The following is a 13,871-nucleotide window of genomic DNA, read 5'->3' as shown; positions in this document are numbered from 1 at the left end:
ATCTAACAGACATCAGAGATTTTCACTCGCGTAGTGCCCCACGCGCCGCGGCAGTGGGGAATTCTCAGAGTACGGAGCAAACTTTGATTTTTGATGTCCAGACTTGGTCCTCGACCACCGAACACAATCCCGGCTTCATCCCTTGGGCTTTTACTCATACTTCAAAGCTCCAAAACACTCAAATTAGCTCCGCAATATCTACATCACTCGGAATCACTCCTACAAGGCATAAAACATACAATATGTGCAAAACACTATCAATTAAATCGTAAACGAGGAAAGTGCAGTAAATTAGAGTGCAATAAGCAAATAAAATACGAGATTATAGCCTACTATCAATACCCATAGTTAAACCATTGCTCGTCCTCGAGCAATGAGACTACACTTCACATAGACATGACCTTTTTCAGCAACTCTCATAGCTCATCACACCAAGAATATTGAAAATAGACTAAGTACAATACCGTAACATCCTAGCCTCAAGATTTGACTCAAAAGCACCATATACATTTCACAACCCGCTCGCTTACTCTAACACATAGGTAAACAACATTACATTTCTTTCATGAATTAAGTGCCTCACACAACAATAGAGAGTAGTGCCACACACAATCAAATTTAAGAATAAATAGGAACTCAAGATAGAAAGAATTCACTCATCCTCAGAAACTATATTCATATGCCACAAAAGATGTACCATAGGCTCGCCCATAGTGCACTATTCAACTAATCGAGCTCATTCAGTCAAGGATCAAATATGACTTAATTTGGTTGTAATGTAGGCTGCGGGATTGGTAGGATATATTTAGATATAAGAGTGACTACACCTCCTTAAGCACTTTAATACATACATTTTATTGTTCAAAACCCCACACTTATGTCAAACCAAAACTCCACTTTCACATCAATATACATTAACTCCCTACTTCTCTAAGCACAATTACATCAAGAGTCACTGCTATTAAAGAATATTTTTAACAACAAAAACTATGTTTTATTTTCTCTTTCCTTATTAATTAAAGTGGCTCTTACTTTTTCAAAACAGTGCACCTCCATCCTTAGTTCAATAATTCCACTCAAAAGCCAAACCAACCACCCCACACTTTAAGGTTTACAAAGTTCATAACAAATTCAAGTGCTCATGAGAGGTACAAGGTTCAAATAGATGATCAATTCAAACAAATGGGTAGGCCTGTAATGTGGTTGCCAAAAAAATAACATTACAGGCTCAACGAGGTTAACTAAGATACATAACAATTCGGTGGGTGAAACCATATAACTGGCTCAACAAAGAAATGCCTAAATCACCTCTAAGACTGAATACAACTACTATTTTGCTTTGCAAACACATGGGGTAAGTTCTAGACATCAAATGCAATGCATAGAATACATAAAACCTCACACCCACATGGCACATAACTCACTCACGATTGGACTAACAAGAAACTCTAGTCAAAGTAGTTAAGCAAAGTTAAGATCATACAGGTTAAGGTACTTATGCAAGAGTCAAAAGCTAAGACTAGGCGTCACAGCTAAGGCACTCGCTACTCTCAAGGTGTAATAAAGTTAAGAGATATTTCCTTCAATTCAAATCATAGCAAAAGGTTTCCTACTCCTAACAAAAATAAACCTAACTACACCCGGTTCAAACAAAACCCAAGGAGAAGAACCGTGGCACAAAGAAAAACCAAGGGGGAATTATTACACTACCTCACAAAAGAAAATCTTTTTGTCTTTTTTCCTTCAAATTTACTCCCTCAAGAAACCCATGACACACAATTAAAAAGCATAAGGTAAAGAAAATTTCCCTGAACATCTAGTCGGGGTCTGAGTCCAAGTCGGGCTCCATTCCTCGCGCTCGAACTAATACACACATCCATGCATACATCTTCTTCTCAGCTTTTTTGAGGTACACCCCACACTTATCTTTCTCACTCGCCATAGCCTTCTCTTTTGAGCCCTTCACTTTCCACTCAACACTAGCAGCTAATTTTATTTTTTGCACCTTTTTTCTATATCCATCTTAAACTTCACAGTCTCCTCACCCACTCTAAGCATGAGTTTTCTCTCGTGTATATCCAATATAGCTCAACCCGTTGCTAAGAATGGTCTTCCTAGGATAATGGGGATCTCCTTATTTTCCTCCATATTTACCACTATAAAGTCTACAAGAAATACGAACTTATCCACTCGAACTAACACATCTTCCACTATCCCCTAGGGTTTCATAGTCGTTTGGTATGCCAGCTGCAACGATATTTGTGTAGACCTTATCTCTCTAATCTCCATCTCCAATTTCCTGTAAATAGATAGAGGCATTAAATTAATTGAGGCACCAGAATCACATAACAATTTATCAAAATGAATAGTTCCTACAGAGTAAGGTATAGTAAAACTCCCTGGATCTCCACACTTTTGTGGGAGTTTATTTTGTAATATCACACTGCAATGCTCTGTGAGCTTGACCACTGAGGTCTCCTAGATTTTCCTTTTCTTCTTCTTCGGGATTTCCTTCAAGAATTTTGCATAAGCCGGCATCTGTGAGAGCACTTCTATGAATGACAAATTTACATGAACCTGTTTTAGCACATCTAGAAATCTCGCAAACTGCTTGTCCAGCTTTTCTCTATATTGCTTTTGAGGGAAAGGTAAAGCAGGCATATGCTCACTCTCATCATGTTCCTCCCTTCTTCTTTTCCTCAACTTTTATCTGGCCCTTCTTATTTCTATCACCTTCATTCTTCAGCTTCTCCCCACTTTTATTTTCAAGTTTCACATCGTTTTGGATCAGGGTGGGTTTTTCAACACCTTCCCACTTCTCAAGGTCACAACATTCACCGTTTATTTAGGAGTTCTCTTAGTATCAGCAGGGAGAGTGCCTGGAAGCCTCTCAGATAATATTGTTGCAATTTGTCCCACTTGCTTCTCTAAATTTCGAATTGCTGCCCCTTGTACTTCAAATCTTTCACTAGTTTTCACAATAAAGGCCTTCATGACATCTTCTAGACCAGGCTTATTGGGTTGTTGAGGCTGAAATTGTTGCCTCTCTCGATTCTGATAATCTGGAGTTTCTTGTCCCTTGGGTCTGGAGTTGTTTTGTTGCCAAGCATTTGCAGTACCTTTGGGTGAACTCCATGAAAAAACGGGGTGCCTCTGACCCATTGCATTGAAATTGTAGTTTCCCATAGCATTTACATCCTCAATTGAGACTTGAAACTCATGAGTAGGGTGTGCTCTTCCACATATATCACAAGCTGTGTGAGGCTCACTTTGTATTTAGGCTAAGGTCAGCTTCCTTATCTATTTGTCCATAGCATCAAGTTGTACCTGCACAGATATGTTAGCATTAACCTAGTGAACACCAGTTGATCTTCTTCTTTTAGCATTCTTAGAGGCCCATTGATTAGCACCTTCAGATAACTCATCAAGAATTGTAACTATCTCCTCTGAAATCTTTTTCATCAACGGGCCTCCAGCTGCATTGCTCAATGATTTATGTGAGGCCGGTGTCAATCCATCCAAAAAGTCCTGGAGTTGCATCCAGAGTTCAATCCCGCTATGTTGACACTTTCGAATAATCTCCTTAAATCTCTCCCATGCTTCAAAAATTGTTTCAGTATCTTTTTGGTATAAGTTATGGATTTTCCTTCTAAACTTCCCCTTTTAGCTGAGGAGAAATATTTATCAAGGAATTTTCTGGTAATCTCCTCCCAAGTTCTAATTGATCCCGTGGGCAAGGTTCGAAGCCACTGTTTTGCATCATCTTTAAGAGAAAAAGGGAATGCCCTTAAATACAGTGCATCTTGTGACACACCATTGTATTGAAAGATGTTCATAATCTCCTTGAAGTCCATTAGATGTGTGTTTGGATCTTCGTTTGGCCTCCCTCTGAAGACACAACAATTCTGAAGGGTTTGAAGCAACCATTGGTTCAACTCAAAATTGTTTGATGCAATTGGAGGTGGTCTAACACTTGATAAACCTTAATTGTTGACCGGTCTAGCATAATCTCCAAGTGGTCTCCCAAGCCCGAGAGCTATATTTCCGGACTGGTCTGCACCCAAGGGTTTATTTTGAGCAATTCTAGGACCCCTCTCTTCTTCATAGATAATCTGCGCAACTCTAATAACTACTTCCTCAGCATCCCGTGCAACTTGTTCTCGTCGTTGGGCTGCTTCTCTCGCAGCCAAATCTAAATTAATCAATGGTTCCAGCCATATCTTTGGTTGAGGATTGCCCAACCATATCTGATCTCTCGGTGAGATTTCTTTCCTTCCCCAGTTGTCGCAGTTGTATTTCAATTTCTGGCTCGTATGGTAGCACTTCCTCCGCAGAAGTTTGAGTCATGCACCAATCTTAACCTGTAACATACGCACAGTCAAAGAACACCAACCGTAAAAAGAGAAAAATAAAATTAAATGAAAACAAAAAATTCCTAAATTAGCACTACAAACTATTTCAAACACTATTGATTGCCAATCCCTGGCAACGACACCAAACTTTGACGAGCTCGAAACACACACATAATTTATGTTGGCTAATCAAATATAGTATAGTATAATGTTGTATCCACATGGATTGGATTTAAACAGTATTCTTATAGTTTCTAGCATGATTGTTATCCAAGATGATCAATACTTGAGATTTATATGACCTCTAACTAAAATTAACTAAGAGTCTAAAGCTATTGATTAATGACAATCAAAATAAAGATAAGCAAGGGAGTTATCAGTAGGAAAAAATAGGGGTTGATAGGATAGGTGTAAGATAATTGTTTGGGATCTAACTCTAAATAATTCACTTCTAATGTTCAAGTGAGTCTCTCGAATTCACTCAATTATTAGTTCAAACATTCAGTAAAAACTCCTCTCTCGATTAAGTTTTAACCTCACAAGATGAACCAATTTAAGCACGTGAAAATATGCAAGAATGCGGAGTGGGTTAGTCTTTAGAAAACCCTCTTTTGATTATTCTCATAACAAGGTTTAATCAATAATTCAACTAGCCTCTTTTGATTACTAAGAAGAATCTATGAACTCAACCAACAATATTATGCAAAGATATCACAAGTTATGCCTCTCTCGATTACATGAACAAGTGAACATAGATGCAACAGTTAAATCATCGAAAACGCTTCAATACATAAAACTAGAGTTATAATCTACAAACAATCATCAAAACACCAAATCCAGCAAACCCTAAAAGGGAACTACTCCATAGACATGGAGAAATTCATCACAAGTAAAGTTAAAGTATAGGAAAATATAAATTCAATCCAAACTCGTGTCTTGAGTGAGAAAGAAATGATGAACTCCTAGTGCTCGTGTTCTTCCAACTCCTCCTTAGCCTCCTTAAGTCGAATATGTGTCAAAAGTCAAGAAAATAATATTTTCCATGTATTTATACCTAGTAGGGTCGGGTCTAGATAAAATCATTTTCTCCTAGCCGAAATCGGAAAATTACTTTGTAAAATTTCACAGGCGCGCCGCATGGGGCGACGCGCCATGCAGGATATTAGTGGGGAAAGCCATAGAGTTGATTTCTGACAGATAGCAGAGATTTACACTAGAGTGGCGCCCCATGCGCCGCGGCAGTGGGGAATTCTCAGAGTACGAACCAAACTTTGATTTTTGACGTCTAGACTTGGTCCTCGACCCCCGAACACGATCCCGGCTTAATCCCTTGGGCTTTTACTCAGACTTCAAAGCACCAAATCACTCGAATTAGCTTTGAAACATCTATATCACTAGGAATCACTCCTACAAGTCATAAAACACACAACAAGTGCAAAACACTATCAATTAAAGCTTAAAATGACTAAAGTGCAGTAAATTAGAGTGCAATAAGTGATTAATACACGAGATTATAGCCTACCATCAAAATACGCCTTCCACAAAAATGCATGTCGTAAACACGACTGCTTTATCGCGATGAAGGAAACCAGACATCAACTATTAGCAGTTCAAAACAAGAGGAAATGGTCTAAAACACACCTGAGGCCCCTAGGACACCGTCCAATCACACTAACAAATCCAAAAACATAACATGAACATACTCGAGGCCTCAAATTACACAAAACAATATTAAAACCATGAATCACACCTCAATAGAAGCTTAAGGAACTACTCCAAATTTTTCAAATTCAAAACTTACGCCGAACATGCCTAAACATCTCGGAATAACTTCAAATTTTACAAGCAAGTCCCAAATGACACAATGGGCCTATCCCAACTCCCGGAACCAAAATTCAAATCTGATATCAACAAAGTTAATTCTCCGTCAAACCTATCAATCTTCCAAATCTTCAACTTTCCAACTTTCACCAAATAGAACCAATTCAATCTAGGAAATGTGATAAATGCCAACGCCATGCACCATTAGTACACCAACCGGCAGAACCCTTACATTCGCTTTGTCCCCATGGTTGTTCATGAAATGGGGGATGAACATCGTCGGACCGCTGCCACCGGCTCCCGGAAAGGTAAGGTTTCTTTTAATTTTGACTAACTATTTTTGTAAATGGGTGGAGGTAGGACCTTATCAGAAGATCGGAGAACGCGAAATGGTCGATTTCCTGTGGGAAAATATAATTTGCAAATTCGGAATACCAAAAGAAATAGCATGCGACAATGGACCACAGTTTATCGGTGCAAAAGTTACAAAGTTCCTCGAAGATTTGAAGATAAAGAGGATCATATCTTCCCCTTATCATCCGAGTGCAAACGGTCAAGCGGAGTCAACAAACAAAGTGATTATTCAAAACCTCAAGAAAAGGTTAGAAGTGGGAAAAGGCAAATGGCCTGAAGAATTTCCCGGAGTTCTATGTACCTACCGAACAGTGACTCCTTTTTCCCTTGTGTACGGTGCTGAAGCCCTAATCCCGAAAATTCAAATCCGGACATATTCCTAAGTCCAAAATCACCATACAAAGCTATCGAAACCATCAAAACACCATTCTGGAGTCGTCTAAATAAAAATCAAATTTCTGTCAACTCTTACAACTTAAGCCTCCAACCAATGGACTAAGTGTACCAAATAAATCCAAAACCTCCCCAAAACAAAACCATCCATCCCTGCAAGTCACATAACCATAAATACGCATATGTAAATCATCAAATAGGAAAAACGAGGCTAAAATACTCAAAACGACTGGCAGGGCCGTTACACTCCTGCCTCTACCTTCTGTGATGAGAGCTTGTCCATTATTTTCAGGATTCTTTCTCATCTTCTCATTGTGTAGAAGAGCAAATGTGACATCCTTCAACTTAATAGTCGTCTTACCATGTATGATGGTTATTGCCAAATTATCATAGAAAAATGGCAATGAGTTTAGGAGCAAGACATCGTTATCTTCTTACTCGATCTTTACTCTGAGGTTGGAAAGCTGCGTGATTAGTATGTTAAACACATGTAAATTTAACCAAAAAATTATACATTCACCCATATTTAAGGCAAATAATTACTTTTTCAAGTAGAATTTATTTGTTAGTGTTTTGGACATGGATAGACTTTCCAACCTTGTCCAAATGTCACATGTAATATTTTCATCAATGATATTATTTACAACATCATCTGATAAATCCAATTTCATCACACTAGCAGCATTTTCATCCAAGCCATCTAAATCCTCATATTTCATTGTATCAGGCATCTTGCCATCACCGTCTAATGCCTTGTGTAATCCTTGTTAGATGAGCAGATCCCTCATCCTTAATTGTCATATTGAGAAATCGTTATCTCTATTTAATTTTGCTACATCGTACTTTACTTCGGATATTTTATTCACCGAGTATAGTACTACAAATCTTAAACAATATTTTTATGAACAAGAAAAACTTGTGCTATGATATCAGTAGTTGGAAATAAACCCCTATAGAAAATAATATTCACAATAATAATAATGTAATAATAATATATAATCGAAATACGATAATCAACAAGAATAATAAGAACAATACGGACATACAGATTTAACGTGAAAAATCCTTCTCAATAAGAAAAAATTTCACAGGCCCAAGACAAGCAAAGTAATCCACTATAGTGAGAAATTTTACACTCTGTAATCCAGAGTAAAATACTCTCCGGAAGTTTCAATACATTCAAAAGAAATAACCCTCTTTTAATATTTTTTTTATTTTATTACAATATACTCTCTATTTTCTCTTATAGACTATAACATTGTGAATATCTCACCCTGCACTTTATGCTCTCATATATATATATTTGTTTTTACCCGAAAAAACGGATAGAGTTGAATTTGTATGTAGTTCTAAGGGTATGTGGTATAACTTGACACAAATCGTAAAGGGAAGTAGAAATATCAAATCTTGACCGTAAAGAATGAAAGATAAGCACAATTGAAAGGAGGATAATTTATGAGTAAACAAGATGAAGTAATGAAACTCAAAGGGTTAATCTTTCAATATGAGAATGTGTCAATAGTATCTTTGTTACAACCTATGAATGTCTTGATGGATCCCCTTACAGAAACAATAATCATCCCTCTTATAGTGGAGGGATCATACTTTAGATATAATTAAAAATACATAGTGGAAAACCCATGATAAATCAGTTTTTTCCTAATTCCCGCCGGGATTCTCTCCCCTAGTGCGGTTGCAACGACTATTGTCTATGAGCTTGATATTGACTCGAGCTCGATATTGACTCTAGCTCGATTTTGACTCGGAGTCTGGTATTGATTCGGGGTCTGTGTTGGTCGGTCTCTGACTCATAAGCTCGATAACTTCGCTTCGCATCATAGTTCGATTTGGATTCGAGCTCGATAATGACTTCGAGCTCGATATTGATCGGTCCCTAGAACTCAAAGCTCGGTGACCTGACTTCGGACCTCATCCTGATATTATGAAGACGCTCTTCGATCCACTATATTCTCATCTTGACCAGTTCGTACGAAGGACTAACCAATTTTAACCGTATGCGATTACGTCTATTCGACGGTGTCTTGAATGAAGAATGCAGTGTCTCTATTTATAGCAAAAGTTGCTGGCCAAGCTAACCAATCAGAATTGGTTTTTGCAATTTGCAAATGCAAATTGCTTCCCCACCATCAAAACCGTTTTGGCCAAATCAGTTTTGGCATGTATGACATATCTATTTTTTTTCTTATTTATATATGGATGGACCCCATCACTGTTAGCAGAAACAAAGTTAAAACTAGGAAACTGGAAGAAACTAACACAGATGCCAATGAAACTCCAGGTTACGTGATACGCGCTCACCAGAAAAACCTATATTACTCGACATAATGTTACGCTGGAACAGAATCACAGTCCCGTAGGCTTGTTGTAATCGTCATATTTATCAAGTTGTAAATTTGCAGCATCTATTTTATACTTAACCAAATAGAAGTTATGCAATATAGAAAATGTCTTCCTAAGTCCCAATGACAAAATTAGAGTGTTAATTTTCTAATACAAGATTTCCAGCAAAAGTGACACAAATAAAATCATGTTCACTCAAATAGACTATTTAGTATTCGGAGTATCACAGTCAATGGAAAACCCAATGAAACCATAACTAATTTATTTCACCATCTTTAAATGAAACTAAACACTTCGATCTGAAAGGAAAAACGGGTTCCATAAGGTTTATGTCGATGTAATTTTTAGTTACAATAAGTAATTGTCCACTGATAATATAAAAGAGTCTATAATTTAGTGGTTTCTTTTTGGCACTACACTGTCAACACACAAATGAATAATCTTTGGAAGGAAATATATAGCCAGAGAAAAACTGTAGAGCATATAATTAACTAATATTGGCATATTCATATTTATCCAAACTTATTTTTGTACTTGATGAAAAATAGTCACATGAGTTTCAAGATCTTCGTTGTATTGATAAAAAAATATAAACGGTAGCACAAATATTAAGTAACCAAGAAATTCCTTTTAGAGCAACTCCAAAAGCTCTATACAAGTTGGTTCATTAGGCTGTCGTCATTTTACAACGGTATAGCAAAGAAAACATGGGGACCCATAAGATCAGTGCATATCATTCCACTTGCAACCCTTAGTTCAAGAGAATATAGATCACAGACAGATGAAAATGAAGATGAATGAATCAGGCAGATTGCGAAGAAGATGAAAAATCATTGAAAACTAGGCAGTAACTTTACAGGTGGCAGCTTAAAAGTTAAAAAAAAATAATGCAGAGTTTGATTTGTAACCAGTTGAACTTACCTGATATTACAGTAGCAAAAAGTGATTGTAGCAGCATCTGAAAATTATCAGCAAAAATAGATTTAACCGCATTCAAAAAAAAAAAGCAGCAAAAAGGGGCTTCAACCTTATTCGAAAAATGTAGCAGAAGACCTTTCCTTGGCGAAAAAACCAACAGATAGTAGTCAGTCAAAGCATCCTTTTAGATTGTTTAATATAGTTACAAAGCTTTCTCTTTGATTATTCAAAAGTGAGAGTTTTTCAGTAAAGTCTACTCAGACATATTATTTATAGGACCGACATAAATAGCTAGATTCCCTCTCAACGACACATTTAAAGATTATTAGACACAATAGATTTAGATCAATAACCCCCTGAAATTGTTTTGGTAGTCATTCTCATTAATAAACAATATCTTGTAGTACTTAGAATTAAATTGGCGCAGACGTAAGGAGTAGTCCCTTTTCCTAATAACTTGCATTGTTCGTCAAGGTGTCTACAGATCCCCATGCATGAACAACTTGAATAAATTTAATAGTCATATATTTTTTCCATTAAGCTAATAAGAAATTTTAAATATCAGAGTAGTTATAAAATGGATAAATAAACTTTGCGTGACTAATATATTGTAAAAGTTGGAAATAAATGAAGTAAAGGTGCTATAATGTATAGAAAGCAAGAATCTCATGGTCATAGATATCTGGCTAGAATAAAAATATTTATAATGGTCCAAAATAATATCTTTAGGTGCCTCTGTAGAGATGCACATATTGCATCAAATTTCAAAAACTACGGCAAAGAAACATGTCAGAAATGTTATTCTGAATTACAAGAGATAATTTCAGAAGCCAAAAGGTAAATCGGGCGCAGAATGTAAACACCAACTGAGCATTGCACATTCTCCACAAAAAAGGTTTACTGTCAGATATTGAGCACAAGCAGCATACACTCGCAAAGGTAATAGCTGAATGAAGAAAAAATGGAGAAACTCAGTTAAAGTGAGAAACAGAGACGAATTACTTAGTATGTTATTCTAATAGTAATATGTCACGATCCAAAATCAATCTAGTCGTGATGACACCTAACTCAACCCACTAGGTAACAGAGGCGGATCCAGGATTTAAATTCTATGGGTTCAACTTTTAATTTTTTTAGTATTGAACCCATTATATTTTTAAAGTTATGGGTTCATATCTACTATTTTTGCAATTTTAGTGAATTTTTACATATAAATTTTTACTCCGCATCGAAAATTATGGGTTCAATTGAACCCATCGAGTATATACTACATCCGTCTCTGCTAGGTAAGCCAAATAACATTCAATACAACTCAAATGAGGATAATAAGAGTCAATGAGTAAAATAATTGAACTTCTATACAAAATCTCAAAGATTAGTAATACAAATCATGAGCTTCTAAGACTTAGAATTTACAAACTGGTGCGAAATAAATACATCATCTTTTCGAAATATACATAAATAAATTTGCAAATCTAAAGCTACCAAGGATAAGTGGCGGATATATACGGATGGCAGGTACATCTTCAATAACAGCTCCCGCCATACATATTAATATCAGCTCCCAGATCTGCACGCAAGGTGCAGAAGTGTAATATGAGCACAACCGATCCTATGTACTTAATAAGTAACAAACATAAATTCAGGTTAAAAGCAGTGACGAGCTCGGAAGATAGTCGGAGTCCCAAATCAATAATCGATAATAACATGAGATATGAAAATGCCGAAAACAGTAAATAACTTAGAAAAATATCATGCTCAACTCTATCATAGTTATATAAAGATAGACATGCTTTTCAAGTATAACAATCAAAGTCCACACCTCTTCATTGAAAACAATTAAATAGGAGTTTATCAAAAGAACTGTATTTTCCAAACCACAACACCAGATAAGATTTTTTGTTTACCAATTAACATGAGGAAAGATACATCTTTATGCCTACATGTCCAGATGCACGTCAAGTCATCAATTATCATATACCGTCTAGCATGAGGAATATACATCTCTATGCATATATATCAAATATATATATCAACTCATCAAATAGCATATTATCGTCTAGCATGAGAAAAATGTATCTCTATGGCTACATGTCAAGTATACATGTCGACTCAATATCATCATAGTGAAACCACCTAGAATAACCACACCTAACATGCTCATGGTGCCTAGCACAAGGCCCTAACCATCACACACGTCAACACTTAGTACTATACGGGTGTCTAACATAAATGCCCATCACTGAAGCACGTATATAAAATAATGTGTCTGCGCCCACTGCTGTTATGTCATATTCGGAGGAGTGGATCATGCCCAAGCACTAATCATAATCACATAGATCAATCGTGGGGTGGAGTGCACGCGTAACCTCAAAATCAATAAAACACTTAGCCCAATGTGGGGCCTAGCATACGCGCCGCCTAGATATCAATATATAAATATTGCATGCGGTGTACATCCCAATCCAACATAACTTACAAAATGTCCCTACGGCCCACATTAGTCATCAATCCGCTCAAGTCTTCATATGTCAACAGATCATGAAAACATAATCCAATCATATAACAAGAATACTACAATGTGCCTCAAATACAGCTCAAGCTCGTGTCACATACAAAGACACCAACAACATGTGAGATAGCTTATCAATAATGCATAGAGGCAGAGATATAGCATACATATATAACTATCATGACTGAAGCAGTATGACTATGGCTAAGTTAAATAGCTCAACATGGCGAACATAGCCCTATCATTCTCAAAAATTGAACATGTAGCCTAGACATGATTTCTAGCATGAATAATATCTCGCGTAGTCATATAAATTTAGAAAATATAATATCAAAGAAGCATGATAGTAAAACAAGGCACATAATAGCCTTAGAACTACTCGGATCATGAATACCTTGGTGTACACACACACGTATGTCCCCTAGCACGTGCGTCACTCCCAACCCATCTCAAATATCATAGTTCTCAAGATATTTACCCTCAAATCAAAGTTTAAATATGTTACTTACCTCGAACAAGCCAAATCAAGTATTGAGCAAGCCAACAATACTGTCGAAACGCTATCCCGCCCAAATCGACCTCCAAATGGCTCGAAACCAGCCTAAAGCAACTCTAAAACATCAAATAATCCCATAGGAAACAAACTCAAGCGATAAAGGTCAAATCTTTAATTAAATACTCAAAGTCAACAAACAAAGTCAAATATGAGCCCACCTCGGAACCTGACAAAACTCACAAATTCCAACAACTCATTCGAATACAAGTCCAAATATATAATTGATTTCCAAATCCAACCTCAATTTCATGTTCAAAATACCATATTTCATTCTCTTAAGTTCATGTTAACCCCCCCCCCCCCTCAAAATTTTCTTCTCTTAAAATCCTTGATTTTGGTGAAATAATAAATGGAAAAACAAAATATATAATTAAAACAAAGATAAAATTACTTACCCTCAAGATTTGGGTGTTTAACTCCTCCAAAATCACCTTACTTGTGCTCTAATAACTCAACAAGTGAAGAAAATAAACTCAAAATCCCGAAATTGGATATTAAATACCACTGCTACTCCTTCGCGATCGCATTTCACAAAATGCCCAGCACCTTTTTACCCTTCGCGATCGCGGTCAAGAACCTCCGTGATCGCGATGAAAAAATCCGA

The 13,871-nt window shown here is 36.7% G+C and overlaps 1 non-coding gene across 1 annotated transcript; it reads left to right on the top strand.

The window, feature by feature from the left end:
• The first annotated feature begins 3,550 nt into the window (after positions 1-3,550).
• Positions 3,551-3,657, top strand: LOC117275308 (small nucleolar RNA R71). The gene has a single exon (XR_004505469.1). It is a non-coding gene; the product is annotated as a small nucleolar RNA R71 (small nucleolar RNA).
• The last annotated feature ends 10,214 nt before the right edge of the window (positions 3,658-13,871 follow it).

The sequence above is a fragment of the Nicotiana tomentosiformis genome, chromosome 7, assembly GCF_000390325.3.
Source record: "Nicotiana tomentosiformis chromosome 7, ASM39032v3, whole genome shotgun sequence".
Taxonomy (NCBI): domain Eukaryota; kingdom Viridiplantae; phylum Streptophyta; class Magnoliopsida; order Solanales; family Solanaceae; genus Nicotiana; species Nicotiana tomentosiformis.
This window is presented reverse-complemented; position numbering and strand designations above follow the sequence as displayed.